The sequence below is a fragment of the Macrosteles quadrilineatus genome, unplaced genomic scaffold (assembly GCF_028750875.1).
Source record: "Macrosteles quadrilineatus isolate MER2022 unplaced genomic scaffold, UCM_ALF_1.0 Scaffold_1__1_contigs__length_201487025, whole genome shotgun sequence".
NCBI classification, from domain to species: domain Eukaryota; kingdom Metazoa; phylum Arthropoda; class Insecta; order Hemiptera; family Cicadellidae; genus Macrosteles; species Macrosteles quadrilineatus.
Genome location: NW_026542594.1, coordinates 156,590,816 through 156,604,785, shown reverse-complemented (window position 1 = coordinate 156,604,785; position 13,970 = coordinate 156,590,816). Strand labels below are relative to the sequence as shown.

At 32.9% G+C, this 13,970-nt stretch overlaps 1 protein-coding gene across 3 annotated transcripts in view; it reads left to right on the top strand.

The window, feature by feature from the left end:
* LOC128988159 (protein couch potato-like) overlaps positions 1–13,970 on the top strand; it is a 262,004-nt gene that overhangs the window by 144,013 nt on the left and 104,021 nt on the right. The window lies entirely within an intron of this gene.

Genomic DNA, 13,970 nt, shown 5'->3' with positions numbered 1-13,970 from the left:
TTATTTCCTAAAGGGTTTTTGAAAATATTTTTTGCTTTGAAGAAATAATTTATTACCAATGTAGCCATTGTTAATGTGTTTATAAAACTATTGGAATCATCGGTTCCTGCTTGTCAATATAAAACAAAACCACAAGCCTTCTTTTTAAAAATCTAATGACATGAAAGAAATGTGCTTTAAGCATTAGTTTGGTATAAAAATTCCTGGTATTAACGGACAACAGGGAAAATGATATTGAAATAATTACGTATTAAACAACCTAGCATTAAAAATTCAGAAGGAATCTCTTTTAATTAAGCTGCTTTTGTTAAAATCGACATCATCTCCCGTTTGCTACTTTATTAAAATCTTGTTATTTCAATATTAATACATATAATACATTTATGAGGAACTAAATTTATATTAAAATTAAAATTTTCACTTTATTCTTTTTTAGTCAATAAGTTATAAGCTTTACCTTTATAACTCAATTATTTTTTCATATCTAATTAATTAATATTCTCAAAAGTAAAAGTACAGATATTTACATAATGTGATACATTACATATACAACATCTTGTAATAATTTACAATGGCACATCTAAATTATGCAATTAGTGTATTAATTATTTTTACACGTCCAATCAAACTATTTTAATTGAATGGAATTCATATAAGAGGTGTTTTCTTGAACGAGGTAAACAAATTTTCAAGGGCGGAACCGAATAATCTTATTTGCTCGTATAAGAAGCTTATCGTCTTCTCCATCATACGAGTTACCTTGTAATCATTCCTTAGCTAGTATAGAGAATTTTGTGTAGATAATCGTATTATAAACTGTAAATTCTCTAGTGGAATTAATGTATTGCACAGGGAAAACATCGATTTATAAATAACTTCTTGATCAGCAACATACGTGTTATTAAATTACCCGAAAAAAAGAAGAAAAAGGTATACGTCTAATAACACTAGTAAGTGTTATTAGTTGTACACCATTTATATATTTTTGTTTTTTTTTCAGATCAATTTGTGATATTGTCCAAGACTTCCTGTTTCACAATTTCTTTTTATTTGAAGCTATAACAATGTAGTGCCTCGACAACAAGACCTACGTTGGGATTATTAAATAAGACTTGATATGAAGGTTTGCCATAACATGTGATTAGTAGTAAAATTAATTCAAGGGTATTTGAATATGACACTTGTTATCAAGGATGACTTGTTATCGAGTGTCTTGTTATCGTGGTTCCACTGTAGTACGTGTCCTTTACCAAAGATAATCAACGAGTTTCGTAGCCTACATGCTCAATTTAACCATGTATAGTGATTCAATTGATCAATACCACGAAATAAAGAAATTATTAACATAATATAAACCTACATCATTATATTAACGATATCGTGATATATTCGTTATATTAACGAGTCATGAGCATATCGTTCTAGTCTATGCCTAACTGCATTACTTCTATGCTATATTACTTACCATATTAATTAATATATTGCAGTATTAATTCAAATGTTTCAACTGAAGATATATGGCTGCCCGATCTAGTTGCTCATAATTATTTCAATCATTTATATAATCTATATCCATTTTAAAACTTTTAAAGACGGTAATATTTTTTTCCTATACTTAATGTGTGGGTTTTAATCATACTGCAGTATTACTCACGCTGGTGCAACAATTATTACAATAATAATTCTAATAATCGGCCAAATGATAACGACATTATTCCGTTGCATGCAGCTACACGATTTACCTTATCATACATAAACGAGTCTGCGATTCCTAAAAGTGATGATACCAATGAAATCGGTTAGCGACCTTTTATTTTCCACCATCTTTTAAAATACAATTTTTAAGCCAGTTATAAATGCTACCAATTTTATTAACTCTGCTGTTTTTTTAAGCTCGTAGATCTTTCATCAGGCACTTGGTTCGTCTGGCTGACATTAAGATTATTTTGGAGTCATTAAACATGTTTACTTTAATGATTGGAGTTTTCGCGATAGTTTTAGTTTAAAGTAATAAGCGAGGTATTTGCTTTTTCTCGTATGATAATCAATTAATGATTATTTAAGACCGCTTGGGTTCATGATGCTGTATTTTTAAATGGGTTTTTAGGGTGGCAATTAACATTTACAGCAGTGAGGCGCAAGAAGGCCCGTAATTTGCCCCATTGTCCACAGCAAGTATCGGTTTCACATTAGTGGTCCCGTGCACCGATCCACTTCTCACCAACCACAGTTACTGAGGATTTGAGGGGAAGGACAGATACATTGTAGATTGCCCAGTCACCATGTAGCTGCAGTGTAAAACTATCTCCCTCGCTGTTTTCGTTTATATAGAGAATAGAGAATTCGTGGTGGGGGGGGGGGGATCCCTGTGTCCTGCATCGGTCTTCATAATTGTTATTATTATGGAAGTGTCTAAGATTGTTTTATTAATAATTACCTACTTTTAAGTTTCAGACTGTGAGTTAGAAATTCAATTATGACACTCTGTTTAACTCTACATTTTTTATATTCGGCAAGATAAGTAACATGTTCAACTAATATTAATTCAACTAATACAACACTTAATTATAGTTTTTTATTCGTATTTTTGAGAACTGATAAATTTGGGTTTAACTGATTACAATTAAAATTGAGTTCAGCCTCTGTTAAAGTAATATCCTAATATAAATGTTAAATGTTTTCCTTTGAGAAGGTTAGTTGAAACTCTCCCTTAAATACATAACTTTGGAGTGAGCTAATATTATCAAATTCCCGATTTGATATGTCCCAAATTGAAACAGAGATTTAATAATGATGCAACCAATATTTAATCAATATTTGCATGATTATTTTAAATTACAGACAATCATTATAAGATGTAATTAAAACATTATTTTACAAATGGTGTGACAACATTTTGAACGATGCTGTGTGAATTTCTTTATATTATTATTTGTACATACCTTTACGTCAACAGTCCAACAAAGTAATAGTCAAACTCACTACATGTTTTGATTATCTAGGCATTATCAAGTGATATTTAAAGAATATTTAATTTATTAGTAGACTCGTCAATAACATTCAAATAAATACACACATAAGACCACACAACGCACGAAAAAAACATTACAACATTTAAGCAGGCCTATTAAGTAGGTTCATAGTAGATGTAAGGGGGAGCGAGCTATTCTAGTGGTTAGAGTGCGGGTCTTCGGTGCCAGAGATCCCAGGTTTAAATCACCACTGGATTTTATCTAAGTGATAATGCCGCAACCCGTAGGTCTAGCCTGAATAATGTGAAAAACAATCCCGAGCTCGTACCTAGCGTCCTAGGACAAAAATAAATAAATAAAAGTGAATGTATTAGGTTACAAAAGGCACCCGTACGTTCGTTCGTTGTTTATGTACACGAAGTAACAAACTTATAACACTACGTACATACATATATTTTTATCATTTCTTTTATTACTTACATTAAAAGAATTACTTCAATAAAAACTAAACTCAATTAGGTAGTAATGCAAATTGACAAACAAAAAACATTATATATGCCCAGGAATTTAGTTCGGCCGTTTTTGTGCTGATATTGCTTCTAGAAAACGGCCAAACCATATTTACCCGGATCAAATACACAGGTACACTCTGTCGAAATCGCTTTTCCTTTTAGGTTAAACAATAAATAATTATATATATTTAGTCTCACTGTACTCGCTCTCTGTTTTCTTGGAATCATTTTCCGATTTCTATACAAAATAATCCCTCTACAATAAATTAATTATAAGAAACAACGTAGAACAAAATAATGATTTTGTAAGAAGCTTTGCCTTTGAGGTGCCTTGTGCTTCACTTAACTGCGCATACCTTTGGTCTAATAATTCAAAGATGCGCTTTATTTTTGAGTTGAAGCCAAAGAGCCCTCTCTACCCGCGCAGAAGACCCTTTTAATTTAACACGGTATTGACTGAGGGAGCAGGCGCATCACAAAGAGTACAATACTCCTTTGCAACACTCTTTGCTTAGTGTCTCTACACTATACACTCTTTGCTTCTCCATCTTGACATAGTGTAATCAATACGTACAATATGCACGAATAACATGAGAATACTGTATGAGAATATTATGGGATTCAAAACTTAGTTTATCGTTTTGTGGTCTGTAAACTTCCCCCTCTGGCATTGTGAAATTATTTCAGTCCACGTGTAGTACTAATCTAACTTCGTACTAGTTATAAAATCGTGATTACTCTAAAATCGTGAAAGTTGTATTGTGGTTTATACACTTAACCTTTACAGTGCGATAAATCAGTCTAATTGTGTGACTTTCATCTTTCAGTTTTGTCATTCCTAGAAAAGGTTAATCTGTATGAAAAATGTAGTTACCTACTTCGTACGGGTTAAAGAGAATTATTGTTTTTGGTCACTTATAGAATGGATTGCAATTTCAAACAAATCAGATTTTGGATAAGAATTAAGAGTTGTTCCTTATATTGTTGAATTGTTTTCCGTTTCTAACACATAGAGAACATGAATTCTGAGTTATAGCCTTTGCTCGAATAAAGACCGAAGTCAAAGAAAAATATACCCCGAAGAAAGTACGTTTTCTGTCAAGATAAATGAAAATTCTTCACACATTTTACGTTGTACACTAGGAAAGGATACAAGACAGATACGATTTTATTAAAGAAAGGTCAAGAGGTAGAGGCGTATAAATGTCACGAGGCGTAGCAACACTGTACTGTTCACATATATCAAGTAGCATTATGGGATATGTTGAGAAAATAAAACCTGGCACCAGTCTCCTTCACATTTATCATTCCTATAAATGTATCGTTTTTTTTTCATAAATGCTTGGCTTAACAGTTCTAGTATGAGTTTTAGCAATCGTGTGTATTTAAATTTTGAATTAGTTGTAATTTTGTAATATTTCGTTTTCATGTAACGCTTATAGAAATATTCTATAGTAGTTTTTCCCTACTTCAGAAAGACTATTTCTTTAAAAGGGGGTTTCCACCAAATACCTCCTGAAGAAGAAGTTGATAGTTTGTTAGTACGTATTTGATACTATAAATTATGACCATTATTCTTTGTTAACATAGTATACTGAAGTAGAACTCGTATGCCAGAGGTAGCCCGGATACGATGATCACAAACGCCCATCCTGTGCATTAGGGCTCCGCCCATTGACGTCACCTGCACTTTGTCGTAATCACCTTCCGATTTACTAAAACCGAAATTTTGAGCACAGCTTGTTAGACCGATCCAACAATGACTAGAAATTCCACAAGTGGAATGTTCATGGTGAAAGGCATCGCTCTAGAGCTTACAATCACCTTTTCTTGTATTGAGTAGAAGAATGGCAAAGTCTTTTTGAGGATAAACGTATTTATTCAATGTGTACTGCTTGAATGGTTCATCTTTCTGTTATAGCTTCTTAAAAAACAAAGTTTGAATCAATGGTAACCGTATTTATGTATTTTGTGTTCCAATAAATTATCAATTTATGTATAATGTACGATATTTGTTTACAGACGATTCACACTAATTACACTGCAATTCCTCAGTAATATTCTAAAATACAGCATTTTCATCACATTGCTGATAACAGAATTTTTACTCTTGTGCGTAAATATTTCACAACATAAAGGTAAGACAACACTCCATACATCTTCTGGCTGACAGTCAACAATAAGAAGGTATTCTCTGAGTCCCAAGACAGCCTTACGCAAACACGAGGTTGCCGCTCTCAAGTCAAACGAAACGTTTCCCCTTACAACCTCTTCATTTTAATTTTACCTTGTTTGTTTTGTTAGTTCTTAAATCTTTATTTTGAAAAATCAGATACATCTACGATGTTCGGCGTTTTCTGTCGTTCTATCGTGTCGTTTAAAAATATATCTGTACAAATAATCTATACTTTACGCTATTTTGATTTTACTTTTTCTGCCCTAAAACGATTGTAAAAGCTACAGTATGCTAAATAATGGCGACATGGATTTTTTACTTTATGAAATGCAGGTGAACAATTAAATTAGGCATTTAAGCTCATAGAATATGTAATTCTTATGTATTTATCACTAAACGGTTACAAAAACAAAATCGAAAAAAACACTAAGTAGGCCTATTGTTTGGTCGCATATCCAACTACAGTAGAATGACGCATAATGTTCTCTGGTATGTATTTGGCTTGATCTGGTGCAGTACGTGTAGTAGGAATAATAATACATTCTTGATCTGTGAGAGCGTACGATTTTTGGTTGAAAAATAAGTCAAAATGAGCCACACCTTGGCTAGTTTAGCCTTATTCTACCTCATTCTACAACTAAAAGTCGTCATATTTCAGCTATTTGTTATTCAAAAGACATGGTGTCGTTTGACAGGAAATTTCAATTGATAAAATCAAGTTTCTAGACATTTTCAAAAAATTTTCCATATTTGGTCATTTAAGTTCCAAAAATTAGATGCTGATCAAAAAGTTATTCAATAATTAGATGGCTTCCAATTGTAAGTCCCAGATTGGACAAACTCAGTATTTTTTGATAACATAGGTGTTTTGTACCTTAACATACAGACTAAGTTTTAGAATGATAGGTTGGAACAGTTCAAAGATGAAAATGTGTATGTAAAATTCATAATGGAGGATGTTTGGTTAACGCAGAGATTTTGGAGAAAAATCAGTCTTGATTTTCTCTTTATTTTCGACCCATAAATCCATTTCCTGGAATTTGGCGAGTGACTGACGGCACACCCTGTATACAATACATTTTGCTCCTGCTACGATGTCGTGTCGTCGGAGGTAAATCTGAGACTGCCACTTCGAAAGACCAAGAATGTAATGATAACACTGGCCGCTTAAGTCTACGAGGGTAGATTTCCGTATCTGTTGGCACTAACAACCGAATGAAAATATCGATCGATTTATCGATTATTCAATATATCGTTTGGTTACTTAGGTAAGGTTAACCTAGCCTAACTAACCAAACGATATATCGAATGAAACAATCGAATAATCGATATTTTCAATCGGTTGTTTGTGCCAACAGATACGGATGTCTACCCGTCTACGAATAATTACTAATAATACAAAAATAAAAATATCGATAACCAAGCCGAGTTTATAACGATGCGATGTGTGTCATGCGGATGGTTTGTTTATTGTCGACGTGATGCAGATGAGGGGTAGTGATCACCACGGTACACGTTCACTGTTCCTCTCGTGTCCTCCGCACTAATGGTTACACTAATCTGCATAATGTTTTATGTCCTGTTGTTATTGTAATCATTATTTTACATCGAAATCAGTTGACAATACTCATTTCTACCATCATCGATGTTTGCCAACGCATTTATATACGCTATACCCCGATATCCTCTTTTTGGTTGATTTTGATACAACGCAGTACGGCAGTACGTTGGTTTGACCGGGTCACGGTGGAGGTGTTTGTATAGTAAGTTTGTTATTTTTTCAATAAATTAAGATGAGAAAATCTGACATTTAAAATAAGGTATATTTCTTAATGGTTGTTGATTAAAGGGGGTCAAGGGGGTCGTGCATTAATTGCACCAAGCCCTCAAAGAATAAAATGTTCCTAAGTTGCGCCAAGCCCAAGCCAGGTAGGAGTGAGTTGCCGGCAGAAGGAATGTCCATGTTGTTTACGTGTCATCCTAGTCTGACCTAACCTAACCTAAACTATCCTAACCTAACCTATCATTACCTAACCTATCCTAACCTAACCTATCCTAACCTAACCTATCCTAACATAGCCTGACGTAACCTAACCTAAACTAACCTAATATAACCTAACCTACGTAACCTAACCTAAACTAACCTAACATAACCTAACCTACGTAACCTAACCTAAACTATCCTACTCAATTTTAAAGCCAACCTGGGCCGCCTCTTGGCTTGGTTAAGGAACGTATCGGGTGGCTCCCTGTAGTTGGCGCAATTCAGGAATACCCGACTATCTGGTAAGTTGTAACGTTGTAAATGTTGTATCCAAACTCTATAGCAAACATTAGTCTTTGTAATTAAACACTTTTACGGTCGGACGTCAGTTCCAAAACAAGATAACCCTTTACGTCATTAACAGTCTTTCCCGCCAATACTTATTCTAAAGCTTTGTTAACAGAGAATAGCTCGGAAAGTCATTTCCTTACAAACGCACCGCAGTAAAACGCTTTTCAATATTAAATAGCGTCGACAATAGTAGCAAGGGGCGACACAAAAGCTCAAGCTCTTTGAAAGCTTGTTTTGACCCTCTACCATCAAACTTCCTGATTACAAAATGAATTTGTCATTCGCGTCTCAAATCTTCTACCATTGCGTCTGGTCCAACCTTACAGTTAGCTTACAAACAAGTTAACGTTGGAGACTAAAGTTTTATCAACTGTTAAGTCACAAAACCGAAGTTGTCAGATGTTTTACGTATGCTATTTTATGTTACGTTACAGCGTATAATACTTTTACCATTCATTTAGAGGCAATAGAAGTGTAAAATTTTCAACAGTATGATTCAAATATAAATGCCTTTTAACTATAAACATCGCACCTTTTGTGGCAACTAATATAAATATCCGGCTGTAAAGAGATCTATACAGGTATGCACTATTGGCTTTATAGAAATTACGGAAAGTAAATAAAATAAACGTCTTATAACACTTAAAACATATATTTACGCTTATACTGTTACTCAAAAGACGGTAAATATACAAAAAATATGGTAAGTGGTGATCGATTTCGATTGGACACTGCAATCATCATCAGACCCAATAGGCGAATCCATTCTCAATAGACGTTCCTTTATTTACTTTCCGTAAATTTAATAACACGTACAATGCTGATCAAGAAGTTATTTATAGAAATTGCAATTGAGATAAATTCTTAAGAATATATAAGTTATATGGGTAAAATGTAGTTCTTTGGTTTTACATGACATCTGTAACATTAGCCAACATTACAATATTTCACAATTTGCTACTTATTTAGACTTTACTATTCTGAACACATTTTTTTCTTTTGACCTCAATGTCATCCGAATAGTAATTCATTCATTCCTTTATGAGTCTTATCCTAATAGTTTACTTTGTTAAGCTAGTACGCTACTAATGAATTTAAAATTGAATAGTGTATACAACTTAATCACCACAATTTCTTCATTGACTTATTTCTCATTGTTTTATTCATGAGAATATATTATAACACACACTTCACCAATTCACTTAATAGAACACTAATCTTGCATATATACATTTCTAATGGTTCTAGACAATGGTATTTACTAATACTAATGCAGTAATGCTGTATACAACTATCCAGTGGCCTCTCCCACCCAGCAGACAGTACCAATGTGTAGGTGGTGCAGCTACATTACTGTACAATTAAGGGTCGTGTTCTGACTGTGTACAGAACATTGGCTATCTCCTCTCATGTCATCTTCTCTCAATTAATCAACTTCACTTCTTGTGGACCATCTTGTAAAATCCACGGAAACAGCACGTTATCAACCCAGTGAATTGTTTTCTTAAAACTTTAATAATAGCGTCGAACAGCAAAATTCATATCTTGCCAGCGAATTGTCAACTAAAATAGTCAACGCAAACATATTGGGAGAAAATTATAAAATAAATCATACGCTTTTGCAAAAAAAATATATTTTGAATTCGATTTAATGTTGGCAAATTAATGTATTGTAACATATTATATGAACCAAAATATTATGAGATGTAGTCTTGTGGATTAAGAATTTAATGTACGCAACCGGTTAATGTCAAGCCAGGTTTTGCAAATCTTTACGAATCATTAAGTGCTTGTTAACTTTCATGTAACAAGCAAATTAATTACATAATGAAATTAGTTAAATAATAAACTATACAAATACGTGAAATTAATAAACAAACAAAAGTCATTGTAGGTCCTAAGTATAATAACTTAAGAATAACAATACAACCCGTCTAAAGTAATGTTCGGTTTGTTCAGGCACAAAAGGCCTGTGGCTTCAAAGAACAATTCTGTGCTACTGGTGCATATTTAAAATCAATTCTGCCAGAGTAATCCGTTCAATACCCACCTCTGGGCCGTGTAAATTAAATCTCTGGTTTGGTTTAATTTTCGTAACCCGAACGAGTTAAAGTCTCTACACAACACACAACCTGAACCGTTAACAGCTATCGTGGAAAATAACAAGTTTTTTGTCAATTCAAAATCAATATTTATAAACCAATAACGAACTCAGAAACTCGAGCTTTCACTCAACATTAGTGTAGCACGCACACTTAGAATAAAAGATTAATGTAGTTTATTACAACACGAAATTGCATATGAACATAAAGTTTACCTCGTGCATTACAGTATTAAAACTTCATATAACGTAAAACGTACTTGAAATGAAGATGTGGACTTTGTTGGAATGCATGTTAATGATAGCGGTTTTGAGGTGAGTGTTCTAAAAAGCTCATTTACCGCGCTTTAGTCTATCAAAATGTTTGGCATTCCACACAACAAAGGGTGTTTTATTAAAACACTTTGCCGAACATGGAAGTTAATTAACTGCTTCTATCTTTTTCCATTTTACAATTTATTTTTTACATCAGCATTTAACTAAAATCTGCAATTTGTTTAAATTAAAATCGTTTTTGTAGAACAAATACAGTTTAAACTATTTACATTTATACAGCCCAGAACAGGGTACAATATGAATTTTATTTACAATAATTTTCTTTTTTTTAAGTAACTCAGCGAGTGAAATTTTACTCAACTTTACAATAAGACTAAAATTATATTACATTTCTGCTTTAGACTGTCATAGGTCCAAATCCATTATATCAATAGTTTCAAAGTTTGCTAACGCTTCGTAGAACATTGGAAGAAAAATTTATTGATATTGTCATTTTCTGCAACACTAGTTCAATGAGAAATTGACTTCTTGAAAAATATTTTCTTTAAAAACTCCTTACAAACTTGAAACTTTCAAACCGACAGATATTTATTTCCTTTGTAGAATTGCCTTAATAATGCTTTATATATCTTTTTTGGTTGTAGTAGACTATTCATTATAGAGTAATTAGTATGACGTTATTAATTACATTAATGCACAAAATAACTCTTTTTATCTTTCCTCAAAAGGTTGTTGGTGCTAAAATATCCAAGAAATCGGATCGAACGAAACTCTAGTACGATCGCAAAATGTTAAAATCAACTCACCTTAGCTGAAGCAAAGCTGGCTTTAATCAGATAAGTGCTTCATTGATGATTTTACGCGAACAACCTCGCTATATTTTAATGTAGGCTAATTCAGATTATGTTTGACCAAGAACCTTTTTATGAGCTTGCGAACAACGTAAACTTTCAATTATTCAGATCGTTCAGTATAAAGTCTAAGGTTTTGGTACTTAATTTTACTACCATCGCCTAGACCGACTGTTTTGTATGTCTTATTGGCAAAAACCAACAATTAAAGTCAAAACCGTCGAGTAATTTTCAGCATATCACCATGTATACATGTGAATATGGACTTTACATTGAGAAATCGTTGGGGACGACCTCCTCGGAAATTGGTTTTAAACATGTATGAGGCTGCAATGAGCCACAGTACCGTATAACAGGTCACTTGTAGCGAGATTTGGCAATTGATTTGTTAATTACCAAGGTAAACATGTAAGTGGTTTACTGTATTTGGATTAAACATCATTCATGATAAGGTCTAACTTCCATATGTCATTCTTAAGTTAACCATCTCTTTTGAGTGGTCTATGTGTATATAAGCAGAGCTTATCAAATTAAGGATGTAAAGGTAATTAAATGTAAGATAGGGTAGCGAAATGGTTTAGTGCTTAGAACGTGGGACTTTGTTCCTGAGGTCCCGGGTTCAAATCCCACCCAATCACTAATGAATTTTATCCAATTGGTCATGCCTCAACACTAAGCCTGAAGTAATGTAAAAACTATCCCGGGATCGTGCCTAGCATCCTAGGACAAAAAAATAAGATCTTAAAAAAAGTATAGAGCTTAACCTAATGTTAATTGAATTATTTACAAAAGATTATGCCAATTACTATTTGGAATTATAGATCTACAGGACTAAATGAGTGTTTCCTATGTTGATATTGGTAAAGGATTATCACACTAGTAAACTATAATTTGAATAAAACTATCAAATAAAAAATCTCAGGATTCTGTGATAAATTATTTTAGCGATTGCGTTATATCGATAATTTAAAATATGTTGAACATAAAGAGTTGTGTAAAGTGTGCCATTGTAAAATGTTCATCAGTGCTCGGCGCTGAAAGCCCTCCAAATGAAGACTTACGAGGGCCAGTCATGTTAAGACACTCTTTGTTACCAGACCACCGATCGTTGCGAACGTTCTTCTCTTCTATGGACTATTAGTATTATGTATTTGGCAAGTTTATAATAACCAATTTCAATTTTATCGCTACCACTCTTACCAAAACTATTTTCAAAACTATTTTCAACGATTTGAGATATTTGAAATCTGTTTGCGGCAACCTTCTTAGTTATGAGGGGCTACAATAATTATGGTCAATTTTGAAAATTTCGCCCTTTGGGGGTAGTGGTAGTAGGGGGTAACTCAAAATTTTCATATGACAAGTATATTCGAGTTTCGTATCATTTTACAGGTCTTGACGAAACATAACAATTGACATAAAAAAAACCAAAATTGGCACACTAATAACAAAATGGCGCCCTAAAACGTTTTAAATCCAAATAACCATAAGGGTTGCTAAATATTAACTTCCACCCCCTTTAACTTTTTAACTATTTGAGACATTTGAAATCGGTTAGCAGAAACTTGTTTGGATATGAAGGGCTACAAATTATTGTAGCCTTATGTCTTAAGTTGTGTTAATTATTGTAGTGTTATGCCTTAAATTGTTGTGCCTTAGTGTGTTATTGTAGCCTTGTATTGTTATGGTCAATTTTGAAAATTTAGCCTTTAAGGGGTTCCTGGGGTAGGGTGTAGCTACAAATTTTCAAATAGCAAGTATAGTTGAGTTTGATATCATTTTACAGGTCTTGACAAAACATAACAATTAACATAAATAAAATAAAAATCGGATCATTAATAACAAAATGACAGTTAAAAATAACTTTTAATAGGCTTTTAGCTGTCATTTTGTTATTAATAGTCTGATTTATATTTTCTTTATGTTAATTGTTATGTTAATTGAGCAATTTTTTTACAGCGGTCCCTACCCCCGCTACCCCTAACGGCAAAATTTTCTAAATTGACCATAATTATTGTAGCCTCTCATATCTAAGAAGGTTGCCGCAAACAGATTTCAAATATCTCAAATGGCTGAAAAGTTAAGGGGGGGGGGGTGTAAATTACTTTTCAGCCTCCCTGTATTTAATTGTAATATTATCTGGATTATACCATAATTTAGCATAAATATTTTACGTACTATAGTACTATACTACTATCACTTGGCTATGACGAGTGACAATTTTTGTTTCCAGATTTTTCATTAGTAAAATAATAATGAATTTCTTAGTAATATATTTAGTAAAATCTAAAAAATGCTCTATAACCATATGGCTTATTTTTGTCACGAAATCTTACTACAGTAGATTCTGATTACCTATTTTATTATCACGCGTATTATCCTTATAAAAGTGAAGATACACTTAAACATTAATAGAAAGATTTTTATTTCTCACAATTACAAAGATTCCGAATTAGATTTTACACTTTTTAATCATCCAAGTATTCCTATTTTTAATAAACCATAAATCGGTGGTAATAATCGGTAATCCTACAAATACATTGAGCTTACAAAAAGCTAAAACAATTTAGTAGGCCTACTCTAATATAAAGTGTATAATAAAGCAAATTTATGTTGCGAGAATATTTGCTTTGACGCATGGCAGAGATTGAGGTACATCCATTTACATGGCAGCTATGAAGATCCATTATCCAACAACCACCATTGCTGTAATGTATTCAGTTTAAGAGGCTCATTGTGAGCTCAGC